General features: G+C 42.1%; 2 pseudogenes; both read right to left on the reverse strand.

The window, feature by feature from the left end:
* Positions 1 to 236: 236 nt before the first annotated feature.
* On the reverse strand, positions 237 to 2,052 carry LOC139021038 (ornithine decarboxylase antizyme 1 pseudogene; annotated as a pseudogene).
* Positions 2,053 to 8,111: 6,059 nt separating this feature from the next.
* LOC139021039 (ATP synthase-coupling factor 6, mitochondrial-like) lies at positions 8,112 to 8,521 on the reverse strand (annotated as a pseudogene).
* Between the last annotated feature and the right edge of the window lie 453 nt (positions 8,522 to 8,974).

The following is an 8,974-nucleotide window of genomic DNA, read 5'->3' on the forward strand; positions in this document are numbered from 1 at the left end:
AGAAGGGTAGGTTAACACCTATCTTTCCAAGTCAAGACCTAAAACTGTTTCCAAAACTTCAAACAAGAAACTCCTGTCCTAAGTATAAGGATAATCTGTATCACCTTTAACCAGCAATAAAAAAGTAAAATATAAATTTTTATTTAGAATTGAAGCAAATACTTCAGTATCACAAACACACTATGAAACTTCAAGAAATACACTTGCTAATTTGGAGTGAGCATTTACTTGCACAATTACAACATGCAGACAAACCCAGAAGAGGGGAGCAGGCCTGGCATTTGCATCCCAGTGCAGCAGTGGGTCACACCACCCGCACAAAGAGAGGCACACAAAGGGGCTTTGACCTGTGATGACCTGTCAGCGGTGGCCAAGGTGTGGGGTACAGCAGCACAGCTGCTCCTTGCCTCGTCAGAAGACGTTCTCTCCAATGTGTGGGCCATGAGGCAAGCGTCAGGTCTCTTGGGGACAAGGGCATGTCCCCTCTCACAGTCTCAATGCCCATAAAGCTGAAGGTATGGAACAGAGCGGCTGTCATCACAGTTCTTGTGGAAGCAAATGAAGACGTGGTCAGCATGCCACTGCTCCTCCGAAAACTCGAGAAGAACTGTGAAGCTGTCTTTGCTCCTTAGGGAAGAGCGCTGCCTGGGACCTCAATGTAGAGGCAGCTGCAGCCCAGCACCGCTCTCCAGTGAACGTCTTTGTCATCTGAGTCTGGTCTGGACGTTGAGAATTCGCGTCTGGTTACTAGACGTTAGTTCCTCTGTTACATCCAGCCTATTACCAGAGTAAAATAAATTAACTGAAAAATTGTGATCCCTCTAATCATTCCCTCAGCCACCTGGGATCTTCAGGGGTGGGTGAGGGACATCAGGAGTACCATGGAGGCCCTGCCCTGGACCCAGGTCACTGCAGCAGGGAAGGGAGACCTGCCAACCTGGTGAGAGGGGTCACCTCTAGAGAGGAGAGTGGGGAGGCTGAACAAAGGTGGGGGGAGGGCTGCATGCTTTCCTGTACACTTCTGAATGTTTTTAGTCTTTAAAAAATTTTTTTTTTAATTTCAGAAAGGAAGGGAGAGGGAGAGAGAGATAGAAACATCAATGACGAGAGAGAATCTTTGACTGTCTGCCTCCTACTGGGGACAAAGCCTGAAACCTGGGCATGTGCCCTGACTGGAAATCGAACGGTGACCTCCTGGTTTAGGTCCACGCCCAACCACTGAACCACACCGGCCAGCTGAATATTTTTATAAAAAAGTATTCACCTATATGTGTATGAAAAAAATGGAAAAACTGCTTGGGAGAGGATATTGAGGCAGTTTTGTGGAGGCCCTGAGAAGTTTGTGTTTAAATCCGTGAACCGAAGGAGCTGTAGATGTTTTTGAGCAGAGTGGTAGCAGCAGGCTCAGGAGAGAAGGTTTGGATTTAAGTAGGGAAAGGAGATCCGGGATGAGTCTCAGAAATGTTCCACTCGAGTCCCAGCCTCAGGATCAGAAGAGCAATACTCCAGGTTATTGTCCCCCGTGTTTGTAGTTAATGAAGAACCCATGAGACAATTTGCGGTAACAGCAGAAATGAATTTAAAGGGTCTCTTAGCCTCTATCAGAGAGACCCATAATGTTTGTGTGTCACAGAGAGCAAGGAAAGGGAGAATCTCATTAAGGAACTGACCAACAGGGTCAAGTGGTGCTTCCATTTTTGCTCCTATCCAATTTATTCTCCAAACAGCAGCCAGAGCAGTCTTTGTAAAGCGCCCATCTGATTGTGTTGCAACTTCAGTGGTTTTCCTAGGATCTTTCTAAGTAGAGCTGATGAGGAAAGCTCTCAGTTCCTTTCTGGTTGTAAGCCTAGAGGTCCCTGGGGTCATATTTCCCTTCCCTTCCCCTGCTTGGAGGAGCCAGATTGAGAAAGAGATGTGACAAAGCAGAGAGCAGCGGACATGAAAAACAGAGGGAAGGAGGACTAACAGAAGTTAAGCCCCGAAATCCAGTCTCACTTTGAGGCCTGGTATGCCAAAGCTCTTTTTGAATTTGGTTACAACATTTTTGCCCATGCTAGTTGAATTTCTATCTCTCGGAGCCTAAAAAATCCTGAGTAATAAACTCCCCTTTACTGTTGGATTCCTTAGAACATTTAACTGGGACTCAGATTTTATCTGTTGGTAGTACATTCGAATTGTTCTGATGAAGTTTATGAGGATTTATGGCACCTAAAGTCTCTCTATCTGCCTTATATATACAAAGAATTTTGCCTAGCTGAATGGGGGAAGATGTGGGAGGTGACTCAAGGAGCCATTACATTTTTATCTTGAGGTACATCCTGTGACTTTGGTGGTCATTAGTGCTGCTTACCATCATTCCAGTTCCCCTTTCTGGCATCACTCTCCGTGACATTGAATGCGACCATGTGATTTGCTTTGACAATTAAATGCAAGTGGAAGGGGCATGGGAGACTTCTGCACAGAATCTTCAGGAGGTTGTGTGCAATTCCCACATTCCCTTCCTGCTTCTCTGGAGATGGTGAAAGCACATGTTGAGACGAAACTTCCATCATCTGAGTGATTGTGATGGCTGATACCCCGTCTCTCTACCTCCCCCCCCCAGTCCCACCTCCAAACAAGTTTGATCATGTAGGTGAGAAATAAATGTTTGTTAAGTCACTGAAATTTTGGGGTTGTTTGTTATCACCATACAACCTGATTGATACAACCATTAAAAAATTTGAGTATTATAAATTCCAGGAGATGTTGAATTTGGACTTGACTATCTATATTGACAATAATTATGGAAACAATGGAAGTAAACATGTCAACTGATGTTTAGAAAAATTATTTTCCCAACTCCCTCAGATTTCATAGACCTTATGTTACTTTTTTGGTAGGGTCTGCTAATTACTTCTCTCAAACCAATATTAAAGCCCTAGGTAAATATTTTATTTTGCTGTATTTTTTCAGTCTGTTTCTGTTGGTGATTTCTTATCTTTATCAAACACTTTTCATTATTAGCTCCTCAAGTACAATTCAATTTGAATGCACTCAAAACAGAAGCCACTTGGATTTTATAAAGGGAAGCCTTCTAGCCCTTAAGATTACGTTTTTATTTATGGTGATTTGCTGTAGTTTCCTTCAATCTTTGTGCCAGCTTCACTCTTAAGAAACTACTTGTTTGGGTTTCCACGACAGAATTTTATATTCAGAGTAAATGGGTTTTAGGCATATTTACTACATTACTTCTTGGAGGTAAGCTATCCAAAGGTGATTTCTAATGGATTTGGGGTGAGTTGTACTCACCCAGCTTAAGGGGCAGAGCTTGCAATCATATCCTAATCTATAGTGAGTGTAAAAATCACTGTATAAGGTCACCTTTTGATAATTAGAATTTCTCTAATTTTGCAGTTGTACTCTCTAATTCAAGTTGAGATTCTTTAGTTTTCCCAAATTTGATACATATATTTTGAAATATATCTTATTTATGGTTGCTTGCTATAGGAGAAGACAAGGATATTTAAGTAATACCTGATGTCAAGATATTGGGAGCACTTAGATTCACCTAGATACTTCTCAATGCTTGTGAGCAAGTGTTAACAATATGTCACAAGATGCCAAGGTCCCACAAAAAGAGAAATAATCAGATTAGACCCTCAAAAAGTAGTAGCTTCAGCTTGAAGGTGAAATTAAAATTTATAGATGGTTCAGTGTGCATGCGCATGTGTGGGTATGTGCATCTTGAATTTAGAGATGGGTTTGTTCAGCTACATTGTCAATCACATGATACCAGGGGCTATCACAAAGGTGATACCATTTTTATGATTCTGTGAGTGAAACTGCCTTTGGTCTCTTTAATCACCACTAGGAAGGGGAAAGGAAATCCCAGAAGTGATAACATTGATCATAGTGCAGAATGATACTTGTACAGAAATCTGGCAAGAATAATAAAATCGTAGCATTTATTGATCTTCCATTGGTCTGCCACTCTAAGTATCACCAGCTCAATATAGATACTACGTTATTGATGATCCTACAAAGTCTGCATTTTAATATTCCTCAAGAATTCAGGGTTGATAAAAATTGTCTTATTCCTAATGATCTGCAACTGTAGATATAAACAGATGCCTTCCCTCCCAGAACTGGAGGGTAAGTGTCCTCTTAGGTGCTGATAATATGGTTTTAATGTCATGGCCTAAGAGTGACCTCATAATTGGCTGAGTAATTAACCATTGTCAGTGGTTTTGGTGCGAAGAATTCCAAAGCTAATGTCACTATCACTGGCAGACATTTCCCAAAAGTCAATTGATTTAAATCAATAACAAAACAAAACAAAACAAAACACCAATCACAATAAAACAGAACCCAAGTCCATATAACAGGTCCAGCCTTTCAGTTTTCTTGGGGCTAATTTATCCTGCCAAATCCACTGGAAGCCATGTACTTTACTGATATATTATTGAGAGTTTTTCATAACCATTTGGGTGACTGGTAACATCTGCTTTGGATATTTTCTAGTTCAGAATAACTTCAACCATGCTTTGTGGAACATAACTTTGTGTGGAGGGATCCAAACCACTTCCTGAAGAAAAACAAAACAAAGCAATTTTGCCAGTAGGTTCATCTCTGGAGAAGAGGTAACTTTTGATTCAGGTGGAGATCCTAGCTAGGTACCTCAATTTTTAAATAGGGCAACAACATTAATTCTTGTACAAGTATGTTCTCCCGCAGGATGCTGCCAGTGGTTTTCTCTGGCTTGTGAGACGGTGTACATCTCTTCCCACATCTATGGTTAGTGACGTCAAATTGGTAGCTTGAAATTGGTCATAACAGGTGCATTTACCCCAGGAGTTCTCAATGAGGGTGACTTTGCCCCCTAGGAGACATTTGGTAATCTCTAGAGACATACTTTGTCACAACTAGGAGTTTGCTACTGACATCTAGTGGGTAGAAGCCAGAGATACTGCTCAATATCCTACAGTGCAAGGGACAGCAGCACCTCATGACAAAGGGATTACCCAGCCCTGGCCAGCTGGTGGCTCAGTAGGTTGGATCGTCGTACACCAAAAAGGTTGTGGGTTTGATTTCTAGTCAGGGCACATATCTAGGTGGCAGGTTCGATCCCTGGTTGGAGTGCATACAAGAGGCAACCTATCAATGTTTCTCTCTCACATCGGTGTCTCTCTTTCTCTCTCTCTAAATCAATAAACATATCCTTGGGTGAGGATTAAAAAAAAAAGAAATTATCCAGCCCAAAGCTGCTGTGGATGAGGAACCCTGAATTTATACCATGTGATTTGGCAAACATAACAAATAAGAATTTTTCAGTGTCAGTTTACCAATCAAAATGAATTCTTATACCTTCATCACCATACAATCTCTAATTCCTCTCAGAAGCCCACTGGGAGAAGAGATGTGGAAGACTGAAAGCCATGCTATCCCCTGGGTAATTCATATAGAGCATGGGGTGGCAAACTTCTGTAAGGGACAGATATACGTATGCTAGGCTTTGCAGAACATATGGTATCTGTTGCAACTACTTACCTCTGCCATTATAGTATGGGAGCATCCATGGACCATATGTAAATGAATGATCATGGCTGTGCTCCAGTAAAACTTTATTTACAAAGCAGGGTAGTATTTTCCTGACTTAGACTAACAGCCTTCTCTGAGGCTTTATTCCAATGCTAAACTTTTAGCTTTTATTAACGATGAAAGAAATTTACCAAATTATGTTTGCTGCAACATTTGGTAGGGGAAAAAAAGTTAGAACATTTTCTACTGGGTCACTGTGCTTCATTTGTAAGGCCCCACAGGAAAAAATTCTTAAAATGCTTGGTTTCCCACAGAGGAACTGATTATGCTTACTTTTCTCTGATTTTACTTTGTATACTAGGAGGCACACAACTATAATTGATATTCACCTGTAGTAGATTTCCTAACTTGTCTAATAGGAATCAGCTGTGGGTGAATAAAAACTACAGGTTCCTGAGCTCCACCTGAGAGCTCCTGAATCTGTCCTTATTGGGCTGGGTGTGGGGGAGCTGGATGAGTACATCTCAGATTTTATGTACATACAGGTCACCTGGGAATCTTGTTAAAAGGCAGAATCTGACCCAGTGGGTCTGGGGTAGGGCCTAAATTCTGCATTTCTGAAAATCTCCCAGGTGATGTTGATGCTTTGATCTTGGAACTTCAGTTTGAGTAGCAAGGTCTTAGAACAGTGGTTTTCAACCTTGGTTGCACATTAGAATCACCTGGGAATCTTTTTAAAAGTCTGATTTCTGGGCCTCATCCTCCGGAAATTCTGTTTCTTTGTTACTAATGTTGTGTGAGGATCTTGCACCTCCCACCAGGAATATTGCTAAACTCAGGTATGCCCTTTCATTCATTTTTCCAAAAACCTGAGCACCAATATTCTGCTGAGGAATAGATGGAATTCAAGATTAATCCTGCCCTGGCCATGGGACTAAGTGGTTAGAGCATCAGCCCACGTGCCGAAGGGTCTTGGGTTCAATTCCCAGTCAAGGGCAAGTACCTGGTTGCAGGTTTGATCCCCACCCTGGGGCACATGTAGGACACAACCAATGGATGTGTCTCTCTCACATCGATGTTTCTCTCTCTCTCTCTCTCTCTCTCTCTCTCTCTCGTCCTTGACTGGATTCAAACCTCAGGCCCTTCAATCCCCAGGCCAATGCTCTATCCCCCGAGCCAAACCAATCTACGCTCTTCTCCTCTCTTTTTTTTTTTTAGGGCATAAGGCAGAGGGTTTTCCACCTGTACCAAAAGGAGGGATAAAGAACTCTACTTCTCTACTTGGACGCAGAGCTGTCTAAGTAAGACCCCCGGAGGCTTGAAATAGTGTACAAGTTGGGGAATTATGATGTGTTCCATCCATAAAGTGAAAGAAAGTCTGGAAGGAGATGACGTTGGAGAAAGGACTCCCAGGCTGTCCTCACATGGAAGTCATTACAAAGCCTCTCTTTCCCACACTCCCTCTTCCCTCTCTTTCTCCCTTTCACCAGGTTCACCTATTTGCTTTAAAATAACCCCTCATTTGAAAATTAAAAACAATTCAGGCCTTACTCAGGATTTGCACCTTTATCCTGAGAACAATAGGAAACCATTTGGCAGACTTAATTAAATGAGTGGTCAGAGCAGGTTTTCTTTTTAAGTTTATTCTCGTTGCTGCATTGAGAATGGTCTGAGAAGGAATGGACAAGAAAGATTTGGACAGAGCAGTCAGGTGGTGATAGGTAAGAGAGATCATGGTGAACTGAAGTGGTGGTAGCAATAAGATAGAAGGAGTATTGGACAGGTGTGGAATGTATTTCTAAGGTAGAATTGATAGTTCTTGCTGATGGGTTGAATGATTTTTTACCCTCTCTGCCTCCACCCCCTTGGGCATTTAACTTTGAAGTGTCCTCTGCCTCTGTCTCTGGACTTGACCATGTGCCTGGCTTTGGGTAATAGAATGAAGCAGAAGTGCAAGAACGGTGCTTCTAAGTCTACAACTCGAGAGGCCTTGCTCTTTCTTGTGTTTCTGTCACCTCCATGAGGACATTCCTGAGGAAGCCTACTGGCATGGAACAGATCCGTGGCAGAGACTTGAAGTGCCCAGTCAGCCCAGCTGAGACTCGTCTAGATCAGTGGTCGGCAAACTCATTAGTCAACAGAGCCAAATATCAACAGTACAACGATTGAAATTTCTTTTGGGAGCCAAATTTTTTAAACTTAAACTATATAGGTAGGTACATTGTTATTAACTTAATTAGGGTACTCCTAAGGCTTAGGAAGAGCCACACTCAAGGGGCCAAAGAGCCGCATGTGGCTCGAGAGCCGCAGTTTGCCGACCATGGGTCCTAGAACATCAATATTTTTGGTAACAAATCCTCCCAAGATGATTCTTATTAATGAACTACATTTTATGTTTATGTTCTGCTTTTGCATAGTTTGGGTTCCTGCTTTAATTTATAATTTGAAATTTCATTATGTATGTTACTTTAAGTCCCTTAAATCCTTTGGAGGTGTTAAGAGGGGTGATGGAAATAAATCTAAGAGAATAAACTTTGCATGAACTTTTTTTACAATTATGAACTATAAGTGTCTGATACTAATTAGTTGTGCAACTAATCCAGGTGTAACAAATAACCAGATTGGGGTTTTTCAATGCTTTCAAATTTGGGATCCTCAAATTTGAAGTTAGGGAATATATTTATGTCTGGTTTAAGGTACATCTGTTCAACCTTAAAGTCCTCCTTCTCCAGCTCTTGCTGATCCTCTGGGTCAATATAAAAAGGTCCTCAAGATGCCAGTAGCTTAAATTTATATTCTCTAATCTTGTCCACGAAGAGTTTCTGCATAGGATCAAGTTTCTTCTCAAATGCCCATGTTGCAGCACCAATGCTCTCCCACAAATGAACTGAGCCGGCTATCGAATGACAGAGGAGAACCTGGAGACTCTGGGGAATCCCTGAGATGCTGTTAGTTGCATAGAAACCCTATGGGCCCCCTGGGTGTTGCTCAGTGGATTGAGCATTGTTCCATGCACCAAGAGGGCGCTGGTTTGATTCCCAGTCAGGACACATACCTGGGTTTGGGCTCAGTTCCCAGTAGGGGGCATGCAGGAGGCAGCTTATTAATGATTCTCTCTCATCATTGATGTTTCTATCTCCCTCTCCCGTCCTCTCTCTCTAAAATCAATAAAACATGTTTGTTGTTGTTGTTTTTTTTAAAGAAACCCTGTAGTCTCCAGTGCCAAAGCAGCCACAGTTTTACTTCCCGCCCTGGCTCCGCCCCTAGCACCTAACTGCCTAGCAATGCATTGTGGGGTGCCCCTTCAGCCAGACAAAGGAGCTCTCTGTAGAAGAAATGCCTCAGAAGCCTTGCGATTAGACCTGAAAGCACTTTTAAAACATCCCCTCCTTCCATTTGTATTTGGGAATCAATAGGAATTTTTGTGTCCATCTTGTGGAGCTCAGAGATTCATGAG

This window comes from Myotis yumanensis, unplaced genomic scaffold (assembly GCF_028538775.1).
Source record: "Myotis yumanensis isolate MYYU_CA2020_CCGP unplaced genomic scaffold, mMyoYum1.0.hap1 SCAF_12, whole genome shotgun sequence".
Classification (NCBI taxonomy): Eukaryota; Metazoa; Chordata; class Mammalia; order Chiroptera; family Vespertilionidae; genus Myotis; species Myotis yumanensis.